The sequence below is a fragment of the Tupaia chinensis genome, unplaced genomic scaffold, assembly GCF_000334495.1.
Source record: "Tupaia chinensis unplaced genomic scaffold, TupChi_1.0 Scaffold143985_1, whole genome shotgun sequence".
In the NCBI taxonomy this organism is placed as follows: domain Eukaryota; kingdom Metazoa; phylum Chordata; class Mammalia; order Scandentia; family Tupaiidae; genus Tupaia; species Tupaia belangeri.
The window spans coordinates 165,038-181,489 of NW_006203836.1; the positions used below are offsets into that span (position 1 = coordinate 165,038).

The 16,452-nt window shown below is 46.5% G+C and overlaps 1 long non-coding RNA gene across 2 annotated transcripts in view; it reads right to left on the minus strand.

Annotated features, from left to right (window-relative positions):
• Positions 1-9,540: 9,540 nt before the first annotated feature.
• LOC114005552 (uncharacterized) overlaps positions 9,541-16,452 on the minus strand; it is a 15,063-nt gene continuing 8,151 nt past the window's right edge. The window contains exons 2-3 of one of the 2 annotated variants that reach the window (XR_003547395.1): positions 9,936-10,491; positions 9,541-9,722 (exon numbers count right to left, since the gene is read on the minus strand). This is a non-coding gene — a long non-coding RNA (uncharacterized LOC114005552). Of the gene's footprint in view, positions 9,723-9,935; positions 10,495-16,452 lie in introns of both variants that reach the window. The other variant, XR_003547394.1, reaches the window with a different exon arrangement.

Below are 16,452 nucleotides of genomic sequence, written 5' to 3' on the forward strand. Positions count from 1 at the left end.
ATCTCAAGGTCAAAATACTGGTAATATTCAAAGACTATTGTAGTTCATTTTCCCTGATGCAGCCTACCAGTTCCTCAAAAATTATGCCACATTGTGTCTTTTCGTATGAAGTTTTTCTTTTGTTTTTCCTGGAATTTTGGTTGGGTTTTTGGGATAGTCATGATGCATTTTTACATAGAAAACCAAAGAAAAAATTCATCTTGACTTTCTTGATGACCTGGTAATTGTGTAAAACTCTGTGGCATAGATGCCCTGTAATTACTTCACACTCCAATGATGTTGAACTCTTCGATTTTCATCTCTTTCTATTATGAATAACTGTTTAGTCACCATCTTGTTTATTCATTTTTGTGTCCATATAAATTTCTGTAAGATAAAAATCTAGAGATAAAATTGTTGCATTGAAGAGAAAGTGCTTTTTTAAAAAATATTTATTTAATTTTATTTATCCATTCATTTATTTTAATTTGACAGAGAGAAGTGGACAGAGAGAAGAGAGGGAAAGTGAGAAAGCAAGCCACCAGGTCTGGTATTCGAACCATGGTCGGCCATGTGGGAGTGTCCAGCGCCTTAACCACCACGCCACCTGCTGGCCCCCAAGAAAATGTGTTTTTTAATACTACTGTCAAATAACCTTCAAAAAGGCATTGCCCTCCATAGTCCCACCAACATTAGATAGCAGGGAATGAATCTGGGCAGTGTTTTTCAGACTTTTATGAGTCATTTTGATTTTTAAAAATAGTTATTTAATTTTGCTTGCTATTATTAATTTTTAAAATTTCACCAGAGAGAGAGAGAAAGAAAGAAAGGGAAAGTGAGAAAACAAGCCACCAGGTCTGGGACTTGAACCAAGGTCAGCCATGTGGGAGTCCAGTGCCTCGACCACCACACCACCTGGCAGCTCAATCTTTTTGATTTTTGCCATTCATCTCACTTCTGTTTTACTTGCTTTTCCTTGATTTTTACTGAGATAAAGCAACTCTTTTTTTTTTTTTTTTTTGAGAGGTTTTTGCTATAGGGCGCATGCGCTCGCCAGACAGACAGAGAGAGACATAGAGACAGAAAGTGAGAAATCACCTCCCAGGGTAGACGGCCATGCCGCAATCCCTTCTCCATTCTCCTCTTGGGATCTTGGGATCTTGGGCACGCACACACACGTGCCTGGCGTGAGTTTTAAGCTACCGGGTCTGGGACGCGAACCGCGGTCAACTACGTGGGAGTCCAGCAACATAGCCATTATGCTAACTGCTGGTCCCAAGATAAAGCAACTGTTAACAGGCTTATCAACACGATATTTTTTATCCAATGCACGGATGTTTTGTTGCTGTTCTTTTTTAATGTTTAGGATTCTTTACATATTTTGGATGTTAATTCTTTTTTCTGTTGAGCAAGTTCTAGATATATTCTCCCATTAATATAATTGTCTTTCAGCTTTGGGTAGTCTTTGGTCAAAGAGAAGCTTTAATTTTCATGGAGTTAAAAATCAGTTTCTTTTAGGCCGGCAGATGGCTTGGTGGTTAAGGATGCTGGACTCCCACATAGCTGCCTGTGGTTCGAGTCCCGGACCTGGCAGCTTGCTTTCTCATTTTCTCTCTCTCTCTCTCTCTGACTCTGTCCTTCTCTGGTCAAATAAAATAAATAAATAAAGTTAAATAAAAATAAAAATAATTCTTTAAATAAAATCAGTCTCTTTCCCGCATAGGTTTTGTAGTGTCTTAAAGTGGGCATCCCTAGCCTAAGGTAATAATCGCACTCTCTTTTATGTTTGGATATAGCTTTATAGATTTCTTTTATCGTTGGTTGTTTACCCCGTCTAAAATGTTGTGTTTGTATAAGGTGAGATTTTCTGGTTCCTCTAAACGTGTATGACAAGCTGTGCAGTCTCCAGGTCACGAGCGGGATGGGAAATCCTCCCCAACACTTTCAATCAAGCCTCCCACTTCTTCTTTCCCTCTCCCGGGGGCAGTGCCAGGCAGTGTGTGGCACACCTGAGCAGGCCTGGCTAAGATTAGGCGCCGTCCCAGCACCTGCGACATGCCACTCCCTTCTCTCTGTGGAAGCCATTCCTGGGCTCCCCGGGACCCAGTTTTCTCTTCCTGGACACGCAAGAGACTGCCCTTTTCAGAATCCACGTGGCGAGTCGGGCTGAGTAATTCTGGTCAATGACCCCTTCTTTTCCTGTTTTAAAATTCCTGTTTTGTTTATTTGTTTTTTTCTTCCATGAAAAAGAGAGACACAGAAAGGGGAAGAGAGAGAGACAGCATCCTCCACAGGCCCTTGGTGCCGTCACCCACTCCTGGCTCCAGCCACCAGGGCGCAGGCCTGCACCTGCCCAGTGAACTCAGGGCAGTCTGCAGACCTGAGCCCGGCACGTTCCCACGTGGGTCCGTCTCAGAGTGTGGCAGTTGACCCCCGCACCGCAGTCCGGCTCCTCTGGCCAGGAGCTTCTGGGTGGAAGCGATGTGTCATTTGCATGTCGCCTTAGGCTGAGCTCGGCCTGCTGTGACCTCACTGGGATGGGGCTCTGTGCAGTGAGGGCCCGCGTGGGGGACAGCCCCTTAGTGACCTGCTCAGGCACAGAACCCTGGCCCACGTGGGAAACAGGCCGGGCAGCGCCAGGAGGGTATCGGGCTTGTTCGTTACCGACCGGAAGGCAATGAGTGAAAAATCAGTTTCCCAGTCGGCCTTGGCTCTGCATTTTCTTTTTTTAACGGTTCAGTTTGATAACTGAAAGTTTTTCATTCAAACCAAATCATTTGAAAACTACCTTGGAATGGATTTGAGAAATACCAGTATCATTTGCTCATTATTTAGGAATATTTACTGAGCATATCCTCAGAACCAGGCTGGATTATAAATGTGAATAAAAAGTGAACACGAGGGCCAGCCCATGGTGTGCTGGTTACGGCGGCTGGATCTCACACGTCAACCTTGCTTTCAAGTCCTGGGCCCAGTGACTTAAAAACACGCTGGGCACATGTGTGCACCTGCACACACCAGAGAGGAGAGAGATGGAGAAGGGATGGAGGCGTGCGCATGTCCGTGAGCGTACTGTCTCTCTCTTCTCCTCTCTCTCTGTCTCTCCAGTGAGTGAACATGTCCTCTGGCAAATTAAAAAAAAAAAAAAAGAAAGAAAGAAAAGAAAAGAGAAGAGATAAGAGCACGAGAGACCTGGACTCTCCACTGCGGAGCTGACAGTACCCACAGGGGCCGTGCAGGGCATTGTCAGCCGTGTGGTCTTGCAGTGGATGCTCCCTCCATATCTCTATAGAGTTATTTTAACTTCGTTTATTTTAATTTGACCAGAGAGGGACAGAGCGAGAGAGAGAAAGTGAGAACGCAAGCCACCAGGTTCGAGACTCAAACCACGGTTGGCCATGTAGGAGTCCAGCACCCTTAACCGCCACACCACCTGTCGACCCCTGCATTTTTTAAGAGAGATGTTCGCTATAGGGTGCATGTGCTTTCCAGAGACAGAGAGACAGAGAGACAGAAAGCGAGGTATCATTCCCCAGGGGAGACACCCACGCTGCAATCCCTTCTCCATTCTCCTCTCAGGACTTTGGGCACTCAAGCACACATGCCTGGTGTGAGTTTCAAGCCACCAGGTCTGGACACGACCTGCTGCTGGCCACGTGGGTGTTCAGTACCTCAACCACTACTTCGCCTGCTGGTCTCCAGTGCTCTATATTTGAATATTTGAATGCTGGCGCTGCCTCTCAGCAGCTGAGTAAAACTTTGGCAGATTAAATAATTTCTTAGTGCCTCTTTTTCTCATCACTACATTTAAGACTAAATGAACTAATTCATATAAACTAACTAGCACAAATATTCGTTATTAACACTATTGGGACCGTGGACCTGGAATGTACGCAGGTACGTTAGGGGTATGTGGAACTATAGTTTCAAAACACAAAGCCAGCATCATCAAATCACACCCTCCCAGCGTGCCTCCTGCCTCAGCACGGTGTACTCGCCATGCGAGGACTAGCACGGCTGCACTGATTCAGCCGCACGTAGGGAGCAGGATGCCCCATGGCTGACAGAGGTTTGAGTCCTGGCCCTGGCAGTGTGCACTGGGTAGGTGTGAGTGCACACTCCACATCCTGACGGGACGGAGAAATGAAGGGAAAGGCCCGTGATGTGACCACGCTTCTGGGAGGTTCTTCCTCTCTCTCTACAAAGTGCATGTGCCCTCTACTAATTTAAAACAAAAAACAAAAACAAACAAACAAACAAACAAAGTTCTCAGGCAGCAAGAAGCAGACATTACGGAAAGCACCCGGTCCTGTCACCCTTATATTTTTAATGCGTAACTTCTAATGTTCCAGAGCACCTGACTTAAAAGGTAATCTCTCAGATGGCCTGCAAGAAAGTGAGGTCTAGCTCATCGGCTCTCACATTCTTAGTTTAAGAGCACAACATACAGACTCGGTACACGTAGCCTGTGAATAAACACTGCACACACACATATGTACTACAGCCCACGTGGCACACACATCCAAACGGAGTACTTTCTATGCAGAGCGCTAGGTTTGTTTTGAACCTTGAACTTTCCGTTGGTCTCTTGCCTGAGATCACAGGGGTACTCGGGAACAGAGACAAGATGAGAACCATGAAATCAGCAAGTGCTCTTTCTATTACAGCCCAGTCTTTACAAATAACTGCCTTAGACTTACCAGGGCTGTAGTCAACACAGGAAGATAGTGAGTGGTGTACTATAAGATGCATACATTTTTATCGCTAGATTGTGTATCTTCAACACAAGTTTCAGTATTGTCTCTGTAAATACAAACCACTTCCTTTGTGCACCGCTGTGACTAAATTATTAATAAACACAGCAGGAGGCAAGGTCTTTGGGGGAACTGTAGATCGAAACTTTGGGTCAGTTACAGAATCTTCTTTTCCACTATAGAAACCGCCATCCAGTTTTACTATTGCAGCCCCGTCTACCACGTTCTCCTGTATCTCGGATCTGATCCCTAAGGGAAACGGAGACACATCTATTGTGATACTCACACTTACATGCGAGGTAGAGTCTTCTCGTGAACATAGGCCTCTAACAAACACACAGTTAATTCCAATACGTGCTATGCATTCTTCTTTTTCAGTTTTGCAGAATATACATATGCACAAGAAGAGCTCACAGGAAAGTGTTTCACGTGTGAGACCTCTAGCTCCCTGTCTTTACTGCTGTGGCTCCTCCGAGCATCACTGAGCTCTAACAAGTCGGCCCCTAAGCTATGCAACCTCTGGAGCTGTATGGGCGCGTGGTGTGTGTGATTAGAAGCCATACCTGATTGTTGCCAAGTATGTAGAATCTGATAGCAAACTTCTGAAAGAGTTCTCAGTCTCTACCAAGAGAAATCTACTGCCCGTACTATGATACATCTTTCAGAATTTCTTTTCTGTGTGTGCATATATATTACGACTGTACTTTCATGCCAAAAATGCATGTCATCATTGTTAAAAGCTACATATTTCCCCCTCGTACCATAACTATGATCTATAACAAATATATTAAATAGCCTACTCTTGGCCAATTGATTTGTTTGCATTTTCAGTACTGTAAATATTCTAGTGGAATTGCTGAGTCAAATTCTTCTTTTTCTTTCTTTTTTTTTTTTAATATCCTTGATGCTAAACATTTTTCCTTAATTTTTTTGTCATTTACTTTTTAATTTTTGCCAGAAGGTACATCCACTCACCAGAGAGACAGAGCGTGAAATGGAGAAAGGACCCCTCCCCGTCAGGTGTGGTCAGTGCTGCAATCCCCTCTATTTTATTCCTCCATTCTTTTGGGATTTTGAGCATGCTTATGCACATGCTTGGTGTGTTTTTCAAACCACTGAATCTCAGACTTGAACCATGCAGTTGGCTATGTGGGATCCAGCTCTTTTAACCACCAGGCCGTAGACTGACCCACACAAATGTTTTTTTTTCCTATTGACTTTTAAAAAATTTAATTCTTGGGCCAACAGGTGGTATAGTGGTTAAGGCAGAGAGAGAGACAGAGAGATAGAAAGTGAGAAATCACCCCCCAGGGGGGATGGCCACGCCGCAATCCCTTCTCCTAAATTCTCCTCTTGGGATCTTGGGCATGCACGCACATGCGCTCGGCGTGAGTTTAAGCCACTGTGTCCGGGACGTGAACCGTGGTCGACTACTTGGGAGTCCAGCGACATAGCCATTACGATAAGTGCTGGTCCCTGTTACTTCTTATTGGCTCGTCTGTTATTCAATTTATTAAAATGTGAGTTACTTTAAATTATATTTTTATTCTTCAAAGCCTGATTGAGATTTTTCTTGGTATTCAAGCAGATGCCATCTGTCAAATGGTGAGCAGGCTGTCTAACTGACAAGTGGAGAGTCCAAGGTCCACTGCAGTTTCTGAAAATCCATGCTTTTATTCCAGAGAGTCTTGTAGATAGAGAGAACACGCGTGCAGTTGGCAGGCCCCACTCTCTCTCTGGGGAGCATTCTAACATAAAGGGTTGATTGAAATGCAGCTGTTTCTGGGAGACTGAAACATAAATGTGATGCTTCAAAGGTACCAGTGACAATTTAGACGAGGGTTAGCCAAGATCTTCTGTTTTCAGCTGTTTTTGAATATCGGTTTAGTGGAGCTACTATAGAAGGCTTACAAAGTATGTATAACATTTTCATTTTTCATTCTTAAGTATAGATAAAGTAGTTCCAACTCACCCAGTTTCTTATTAATCTTTACATCTTCCACATAAAAGGAATAAAGTCAGTGAGTCAGAGTGGATACTTAGAATTTATGTTTTATTTAAAAAGTAAATAGTAATGCAATTTAATTTTCTTTAGGAATACAGTAAAATGAAGATTATACCTATTAATGCTTAAAGGACAAAGAGAAAACAAGCATCCAGAAAACTAAAAATGCGTCTCAAGTGAAAAGAGCCTCTCTTTCAATTTATCAATTTGTTTGAGATTCTAACAAAAATCTGAGCCTTCGATTCAGAGATTGTACTATTGTGAAAGTATTTGCATTTTTGGTGGATATTTAACAATGAAAGTGAACTAACTATCAAATATCAGCCCTGAAACGGAGCCCTGTAATTGCAATATTCTTTTTGGCATCCCAATTCTAATTTATATCGTCTGATAGAACGAGCAGTCCGGTGAAGTCAAGCTGTCTGAGAAGACTTTTAAGTTGTTTTCTACCTTGTACGTCACTTACGATGCAATACCCCAGCAGCCAAGTGCCAAAGGTGACTATGCTGAGTCGTTTAACTAGAACTCCCATAACAAAGTAGTGTTAAATATGAAACCATGCACAGACATTCCCAGCGAAGAATGGACACTGCAGGGCTCCCGTGTAAGCTCCCAGAACCAAGGGAACCTTGAATTGGAATCATCTTTATAGCCTCAATTTAGTCCTGAGGGGCTGGAGTACGGAGTTAGATTTAATTCTCTGTCCGTGGGGAAAAGGAATGCTGTTGTAAAATTAAAAACTATGGACTGAGGATTCTTCTCCCTTCCGAGGGAAAATGACTCTCAGTTCCCCCAGAACTCTGGAGTGGTTAGACTGAGGAAGCGCTGGCTCACCTTTGCCCCTTTTCCCAGAATCCCGTGCAGGCATGAACCAAGTGGCCTGGTTGGGGAGGTGTGATAACTGATCTGATTTATAACTATGTGTGTTGTCATTTTACTTTTTAATTTTTGCCAGAAGGTACATCCACTCACCAGAGAGACAGAGCGTGAAATGGAGAAAGGACCCCTCCCCGTCAGGTGTGGTCAGTGCTGAAATCCCCTCTATTTTATTCCTCCATTCTTTTGGGATTTTGAGCATGCTTATGCACATGCTTGGTGTGTTTTTCAAACCACTGAATCTCAGACTTGAACCATGCAGTTGGCTATGTGGGATCCAGCTCTTTTAACCCCTGTTACTTCTTATTGGCTCGTCTGTTATTCAATTTATTAAAATGTGAGTTACTTTAAATTATATTTTTATTCTTCAAAGCCTGATTGAGATTTTTCTTGGTATTCAAGCAGATGCCATCTGTCAAATGGTGAGCAGGCTGTCTAACTGACAAGTGGAGAGTCCAAGGTCCACTGCAGTTTCTGAAAATCCATGCTTTTATTCCAGAGAGTCTTGTAGATAGAGAGAACACGCGTGCAGTTGGCAGGCCCCACTCTCTCTCTGGGGAGCATTCTAACATAAAGGGTTGATTGAAATGCAGCTGTTTCTGGGAGACTGAAACATAAATGTGATGCTTCAAAGGTACCAGTGACAATTTAGACGAGGGTTAGCCAAGATCTTCTGTTTTCAGCTGTTTTTGAATATCGGTTTAGTGGAGCTACTATAGAAGGCTTACAAAGTATGTATAACATTTTCATTTTTCATTCTTAAGTATAGATAAAGTAGTTCCAACTCACCCAGTTTCTTATTAATCTTTACATCTTCCACATAAAAGGAATAAAGTCAGTGAGTCAGAGTGGATACTTAGAATTTATGTTTTATTTAAAAAGTAAATAGTAATGCAATTTAATTTTCTTTAGGAATACAGTAAAATGAAGATTATACCTATTAATGCTTAAAGGACAAAGAGAAAACAAGCATCCAGAAAACTAAAAATGCGTCTCAAGTGAAAAGAGCCTCTCTTTCAATTTATCAATTTGTTTGAGATTCTAACAAAAATCTGAGCCTTCGATTCAGAGATTGTACTATTGTGAAAGTATTTGCATTTTTGGTGGATATTTAACAATGAAAGTGAACTAACTATCAAATATCAGCCCTGAAACGGAGCCCTGTAATTGCAATATTCTTTTTGGCATCCCAATTCTAATTTATATCGTCTGATAGAACGAGCAGTCCGGTGAAGTCAAGCTGTCTGAGAAGACTTTTAAGTTGTTTTCTACCTTGTACGTCACTTACGATGCAATACCCCAGCAGCCAAGTGCCAAAGGTGACTATGCTGAGTCGTTTAACTAGAACTCCCATAACAAAGTAGTGTTAAATATGAAACCATGCACAGACATTCCCAGCGAAGAATGGACACTGCAGGGCTCCCGTGTAAGCTCCCAGAACCAAGGGAACCTTGAATTGGAATCATCTTTATAGCCTCAATTTAGTCCTGAGGGGCTGGAGTACGGAGTTAGATTTAATTCTCTGTCCGTGGGGAAAAGGAATGCTGTTGTAAAATTAAAAACTATGGACTGAGGATTCTTCTCCCTTCCGAGGGAAAATGACTCTCAGTTCCCCCAGAACTCTGGAGTGGTTAGACTGAGGAAGCGCTGGCTCACCTTTGCCCCTTTTCCCAGAATCCCGTGCAGGCATGAACCAAGTGGCCTGGTTGGGGAGGTGTGATAACTGATCTGATTTATAACTATGTGTGTATTTGTCTTATCTTTTCCTCTAGGCCATAAATCTCCTGCAGTAGCAATTGTGTGTTTTTGTGTCTTTGCCGAAAGGACCCTGAAACCAGAAACGGCCTTAGTGGATATGTTATTGCAAACATGGACCTGGAAATGAGTTTGGGTTTGAAACCAAATTTTATTAAATTTCAAGTGGGGAATAACATACAACAGGGAGAGATTTCCATGTTCTTAAATTAAGGGTGGTCTGAGCAGAAGGTTAGGAAGGAAAAGGACTACGGTAAGTGTAAGGGTTCATTCTGGCAGTTTCACTGGGTGGAGTCGAGTTGGAAGACATCTTTCTGAGTCTGCTGTTGAAGTGCTAACGGAAGTATCTGACACTGTGAGTTATAAAAAGTAGAGGTTTAAGGCCAGCTTGTAGCATGGTAGTTAAGGAGGCTGGATCCCACATGATTGACTGCATGGGTTTGAGTCCCGGACCTGGCAGCGCAAAAAACACTCCAGGCATGTGTGCATGTGTGCCCCAAATCAGAGGAGAAACGGGGGAGAAGGGATTGCAGCATGACCGTTCAGCAAAGGGGGTGCTTTCTTACCTTTCTTCTCTCTCTCTGGCAAGCACACGTGCCCTTCAGCAAATGGAAAACAACAGCAGCAACAACAAAGAGTAGAGGTTTATTTTCTTGCCGGTTCTGGTGATGGAACGTCCGAAGGCATGGAGCGAGGACCTGGCTAACCTCTGGGGTACCTCACCGCACGCCCACAGAAGTGAAGACGCAAGGCTGAGAGGGAGACCCGGGCCAGCCGCCTTCTGCAACCACCCACTTTTGTGGGAACTAACCCTTTTCATGAGAGCTAGAACTCACCGTCTGAGGAGACAACATTAATCCGTTCACCATCTAAACATCTCCGTGACCCAGCCACTGCTCACGAGGCTTCCCCTCTTCAAAGGCCTCACCTCCCCAACGCCATTACGTGCGGGACCAAATCCCAAACAGCAGCTTTCCGGTCCGGTGTTCTTTGAAGGTCCTTGTGTTCCGCAAGCTAATGCTGCTCATTGCCACGCCACACTGGGTGAAAGTCAGCAACGGGACAGAGACCTGGCGAGAGTGACGTTTTGCTGGAGGAGAGCGCGCTTCGTGCTGGGTCGCCCTGCTGGGAACAGACAGTACTGGAGACGCAGCAGAGGCAGTCAGTAAGCTCTTGTCGCTCTGCAGAGGGACAGGCCGGCTCAGCCAGGCGCCCAGCGACTCGGAGATCTGGGGAGAACTTAGACCACAGTCGGCAAGGCCCCCGGGGAGACCGAGTCTCGTGAGCCTCGGGCTCTGGGCAGGACCTTGGTTACCTGGTGCTCAGTGTGTTGGACACGGTGGCAGACCGCCATAACAAATAGCCCCACCTCAGTGGTTTACCAGGATGAAAGTTTACTTGTATCTCTCAAACGATCTGAGTGAATCTACTTCTGCAGCAAAGCGAGTTTTACACACTCTGTCCACCGAGCCCCTTGGCCATGAGCCCCATCCAAAGAACCGCGGGGCTCCCGTGCAGACTCGAGTAGCAGAGAGGAGCCTTGAATGGGCTTGGGGCGGTGGAAGCCTTGCTGTGCTGTCCGTTAGAGACCTTCCGTCCCGGCTTCTGCACACCTAGGACTTCAGCCCCCTGGCAGAGCCCCACATGGGAGACAGGAGACGTGGAGAAAGCGGGCCTGCTACCCGCCTGGCCTGGCTGCCTTCCTCACGGCTCACAGCGCCCTGGGGAGAGCTCTTCGCCCTCCCTGAGCGCCAGGGGCCTGGGCGGCACGGGCCCACAGTGACCGCAGAGGGCAAGGACACGGCGAGGGGACAGAGCCAGCCTCTGCTGCTCTCAGGGGTCGTCACCAGTCAGCGAGCTACTTCTCTGGCACCTGCAACCGCACCAGTCCCTAACCCGAGACGAGGCGTCAGCGCGAGGAGGGCAGGCTGACCGCGTCCTCTGAAGTCGCACTCCTGTGTGCTTGACAGTGGGTGGCATCTGCGAGCTGTGTCTCTCGAACCGTACACGTAGTAACTATTGTGGAGGTCACGAGGTACGACTAGGATGAGGTACTCTGACTCCTCTGGAACAGCTTCCCCTCTGGGGCGCTTTCTCTATTTATCGAGCACTCGGGGAGCACGGGCCCCCTGGCAGGCAGTCTCCGCAGACTCAGAAGACCGCTCCAAGGGATGGAGCCTGCAGAACCCTGAGAGGCACATCCCGCCCAGTTCCCTGCGACAGCGGGGGTGACGGGCCGCAGGAGGGAAGGAGACTGCCGGTCATAAATGATGCGGCAGAGACGCCGAGCCAGAGCCTGAGTGCGGGATGTCCCTCCAGGACAGCGCCCCGCACTCAGCCTCTCCCCCCGTCCGCAGTCGGATTTGCTCCCCAGAACATTACGTGCACAGTAAGGGTTTGTCTGAAATTGCACCCGGGCCCCTGTCTTCCCACACGGCTTCTAGTTGGTAGATGGAAACACAGCTGGAGAGACGCACTTCAGGCTCAACAATCAAGTTCAGAAACCTGTAATAAGTTCTCCAATCCCTGCTGCTTTGTCTGACCCAAACAGTGAAGCAGCTTCAGTCTAGGCAGGCCGCTGGGCCCTTGCTTACAGCACACTCACTCACCCTCCCGCTCGCTCATTTCACCCCCCAACCACGCAGGACCGTGAGCAGGACCGCCGGCTCCTGCTGCTGGGGCTCCGCGGCCGGTGGAGGGGCGCTGGGGTCAAGCCTGCTCGCACACAGGCAGTTAGGACCGCGCACGCTTCGTGGAGGGCAGTGCATGTGTGCTGTGGGGATGCGAGTGAGGGTGAAGACTCGGGCAAGGTTTGCTGCCCTGAAATGTGAAAAGCGAGTGGGCGTCAAATAAGTCAATGGACGCATAAGGAAGGAAGAATATTCCAAGGCAAAAACAGAAAAAAACCACAACTTTTTAAAAAGGCTCCTGGGGGGAAGGAGACAGTGTTTGCAAGAAATGAAAGGAAGGCTAAAGTAGATGACTCTCAGAGCGAGCAGGGGAGGTGCGACGTCAGAGGCAGGGAGAGGGGACGGGGGGCTCACAGGCCAGGCAGGGAGAGGGGCCCGGGGGGCTCACAGACCACGGCTGAGACCTTGGCGTCTAACTCGGGAGTAATGCAAACCCCGTGAAGTATTTTAAGCAGGGGATGGGTCGTGATCAAAATTTCATTTTAGGAGGATCTTTTAGGCAGTGGGCCTGAGGGGCTCACGGAGGGACCGGGTCTGTCAGTTAAGAGGCTAGCACAGCTCTCCACGCACACTTGGAGTTACACAGTGGTGCAGGGCCTTCCATGCGGTTCGTGGGAACATGTGTGTGGTAAAAAGTGTGCATGGATTTGAAAACCCACTAGCATCAGAGCGAATTCATACCTCACAGCAGTTTTTCCACAAAGGTTTTGAAACCGCCTTGTACAGCCGTCGGCCACATCTGTGACCGAGGTCGTCCTCGCAACCCCTGGCGACATAAGACAGAAGAAGCCTCTCCCTAACTGGCTTGGATTTTGCTTGTCTCTGCATGGGTACCCTGCCCCTCCTTGAGGTGAGGACACGCTCAGGACTCCAAAGACGACTTGTAAGGAGGTGTTTCGCAGTTGTACCCCGCGCCCCATTATAATTTCAGATTGATAACGTGGCAGCGGCAGGTCTTACAGAGGACGGCCAGATAACTGGGTAATAAAAAATGGAAAGGTTATATAAATAGATGATTGAATATAATATTCATGGTACCCGTGAGTGGAAGGGAAGGCAGAGAAGGCCAGGGCATCCTAGGAGTCTTTGGGGGAGGTAGAGTCAGTTCCAGGAGAGAGGCTGGGCTCTGGCAAATCTCACAGGGAGACAGAGTCATTTCCAGGAGGGAGGCTGGGCTCTGGCAAATCTCACAGGGAGAGTTTTTGTTTTTCTCTTTCAAGAAGGAATGAAAAGTACTCCTCTAGCCTGGGTACGAGGTGGCTCCGGGGTCAGGGACACTTGGCCCCCGAGCGCCATGCCTGCCGGGTCAGGGACTCGAAACGTGCAGGCAGCCATTGGGATGCAGCCACCTGACCCGCCACCTCAAGCCTTCAAATCAACTTTTCCCACAAGGCTGAAGACGTTGCTCGGCCAGCTCTTAATAACTGATGTCGTCGGCGTAAACTAAGACGCTAGTCGATTCTTTTTCTTTGGAAGTTGTTTAGTAAGCTTTTAGAATCTTCTTGTTTTTCTGAAAATCTTAAAGTTTCACCAGCACTTGTGTTGGTTTAAACATTTTTTTTCTGCGTCCTATTTTATCTGCAGCAAGTATTAGCTGTGGTGTGACGCTCCTTGACTTTCAACTCTGGAAAATGGAATCTTTCCTCTAAAAAACTCCCCACTACTCTGCTTCCTCTTTCTAGAGTCAATGATGTACTGGCTCTTCTGAACGATCCGGACTCTTGGGCTCCGCTGTAATACTCGGTATCACTGTGTCTGTGGGCCTAAGTGTCATCGCTTTTATCTTCCAGCTCACTGATTTGATCTTCGAGTCTAGTCCATGTTTATCCTAGCTATAGAAATTCAGAGACACTTTCTTCATTTATGAGCATTTTATTTAGAAGTCGAATTTATAAAAGTACATACTTGTCACAGCGTAAGCATATCGTTAGACGGAGTTCTACAAATGTCTAGAAACCACTCTGGTCACACGCGGGACATTCCGTCCCCCCACGGTCTCTTTGCACCTCCGTCACCCATTCTCCTACCTCAGACAGGCGGCTGCAGATCTGAAATTGATCACTAGAGAGTAGTTTCACCTGGGTCAGGACACCGGATAGCTAGACCATACGGTATGTAGTCTTCTTTTCTTCTTCTCTTAAATTTTGGCCATTGAGCATGTGCACTCACCAGAGAGAGACAGAGAGAGAGAGAAAGCACCCCCCCCCAACACGGGGAATGATCACGCTGCAATTCCTCCTTCTCCGACTGTCCCTCCTTTGGGGATTGCAGGCACACTCGCACACGTGCACACACCTGGTGTGTTTCTCAAGCTGCCAGGTCTGGGACTGCAAAGGTGCAACTGGCCGTGTGGGATCCAGCTTCCTTGACCGCCACCCCACGGGCTGGTTTAGTGGGTAGTCTTTTCTTTTGTGTCTCGCTTTATTAGTACTATTATTATTGTTAATTTTGCCACAGGTATATGTACCAGCTGGAAAGAGTCAAAAACAGATAGATGGAGAGAGGAAAAGTGAGAAAACAACCCCTTTCACCCTCATGGGGAATGATCATGCCACCATCCCTCTTCCTCCATTTCTCCCTGTGGGATTTTGGGCATACACATACACTCAGTGTGGTTTTCAAGCCACCGGGTTGAGATTTCAATTGTGTGGTCAGCCATGTGGAATCCAGCTGCCTTAACCATTAGGCCACAGTCTGGCTCATGTCTTAACTTAAAGAAAAGAAAAAAGAAAAGAAAGGAAAAAAGAGGAGGGAACAAGAGACAAGAACAGAAGAGAAAAGAAAAGAAGGAAAAAGAAGAGAAAAGAGAAAAAGAAGAGAAAAGAGGAAAGAAAAAAGAAAAAAAAGAGAAACCCCTCTGGGCCAGCAGATGGCCTGGGGTTAAGGCAGCTAGGCCCCCATGGCTGGCTGTGTGGTCCCAGCGCCCTAACCTGAGAGGAAAATGGAGGAGTGGGGATTGTGGTGTGGCCATCCAACACCCCTCCCCCGGGGGGATTTCTCACTTTCTCTCTTTCTCTCTTTGTCTCTCCGGAGAGTGCACATGCTCAGTAGCAATTTAAATGAATTAACCCTTTGCATTTCAAATGCACTTTTTAAAATCTCTAGTAATATTTCTTCCTGAAATTCACTTTGTGTAACATAGTAAATTCCACTTTCTTATGTTTATTTAGTGCTTGCGTGATATACCCTTTGCCAATCTTTTTTTTTTAACCTGTCTTCTCAATGTATTGGAATACATTTACATAATATGATTATTGGTAAGATAGATCTTACAGAAAACAGACATTCGAAAAAATTTCTCATAGTCTGTGTAGATCTGGAAATTGCAAATGGCTTGACTTCCTTCTTGTTTTCTATTTATACCATTGCTTAAAAAAATGATTTTTTAAAGAATACCACTCACACCACGCCCTCCCCTTCACAGTCTCCCGGTGGGAGGGAAACTCCATCCGTGGCAATGGCAGGTGCAGCAACGCAGGTTTCCTTCTGATTCTCTTTTTCCTATTTTTCTATCTTCTTGTGAATTAATCGAAGACTTTTTCAGCTTTCAGCTTTCTCTGTTGACATGTTGTCTGCATCTGATTCACGTTTATCAAGTCCGTTGTGATGTCTGCCAGCTCAGCCTAACTTCCTGTCGTCTACCGTCAGGATAACTTCCTCCTTGTGTAATGTGTCGGCACGGCAAGGGGAGGCTTTCTGAATTCCCTTCTTCCTGTTTCTGGCTGTGAGATCGGAAGGCAGAGTGAAGCAGTGCCATGTCGCTCTTTTGCAGAAGGTCATGTGGGGACGGCGGCTGTGGCTGTGCTGTGCTGTCACTTATCTGCGGGCTCACCTTCTGGCCCGGGGAGCAGCCGAGCACGCAGCCGCCTGCTTCCTGCACCCTGGCCCTCCTTCAGCTCTCTGACTGCTGCCGTGTTTGCTTGCTCCCTGACAGAAGGTGCCAGCTCCTCCTGCAGAACACACTTTATTGAATTTGGAGGTACAAAGAGGTCAGCACAACTTCCGCTCATTTAATTAGGTTCCCCCCACCCCCCAAACCACAGCTGCCTTCCTGCAGACGTGAATTCCAGGGCCAGACACAAAGACAACAGCTCATAGGGACTGTTCATCTAGTCGCCCATATTCCTTAAGGGTGTTTCCCTGTACTAAATGGTAGGGCTTGAAACCTGTATCAGCTATCTGTCGCTGTGTAACAATCACACCAACATCTAGCTGCTTAAAACAATAGACATTTGAGAAAAGCTCATAGTCATGTGGGTTTGGAAATTGCGAATGGCTTGACTTACCATTCTTTTTTCTTTTTTGTTTCTTTAATTTCCAGAGGGTGTGTGCACTCATCAGAGAGAGGCAGAGAGAGAGCAGAAGGAGAAAGCACATGCCATGGGGAATGGTC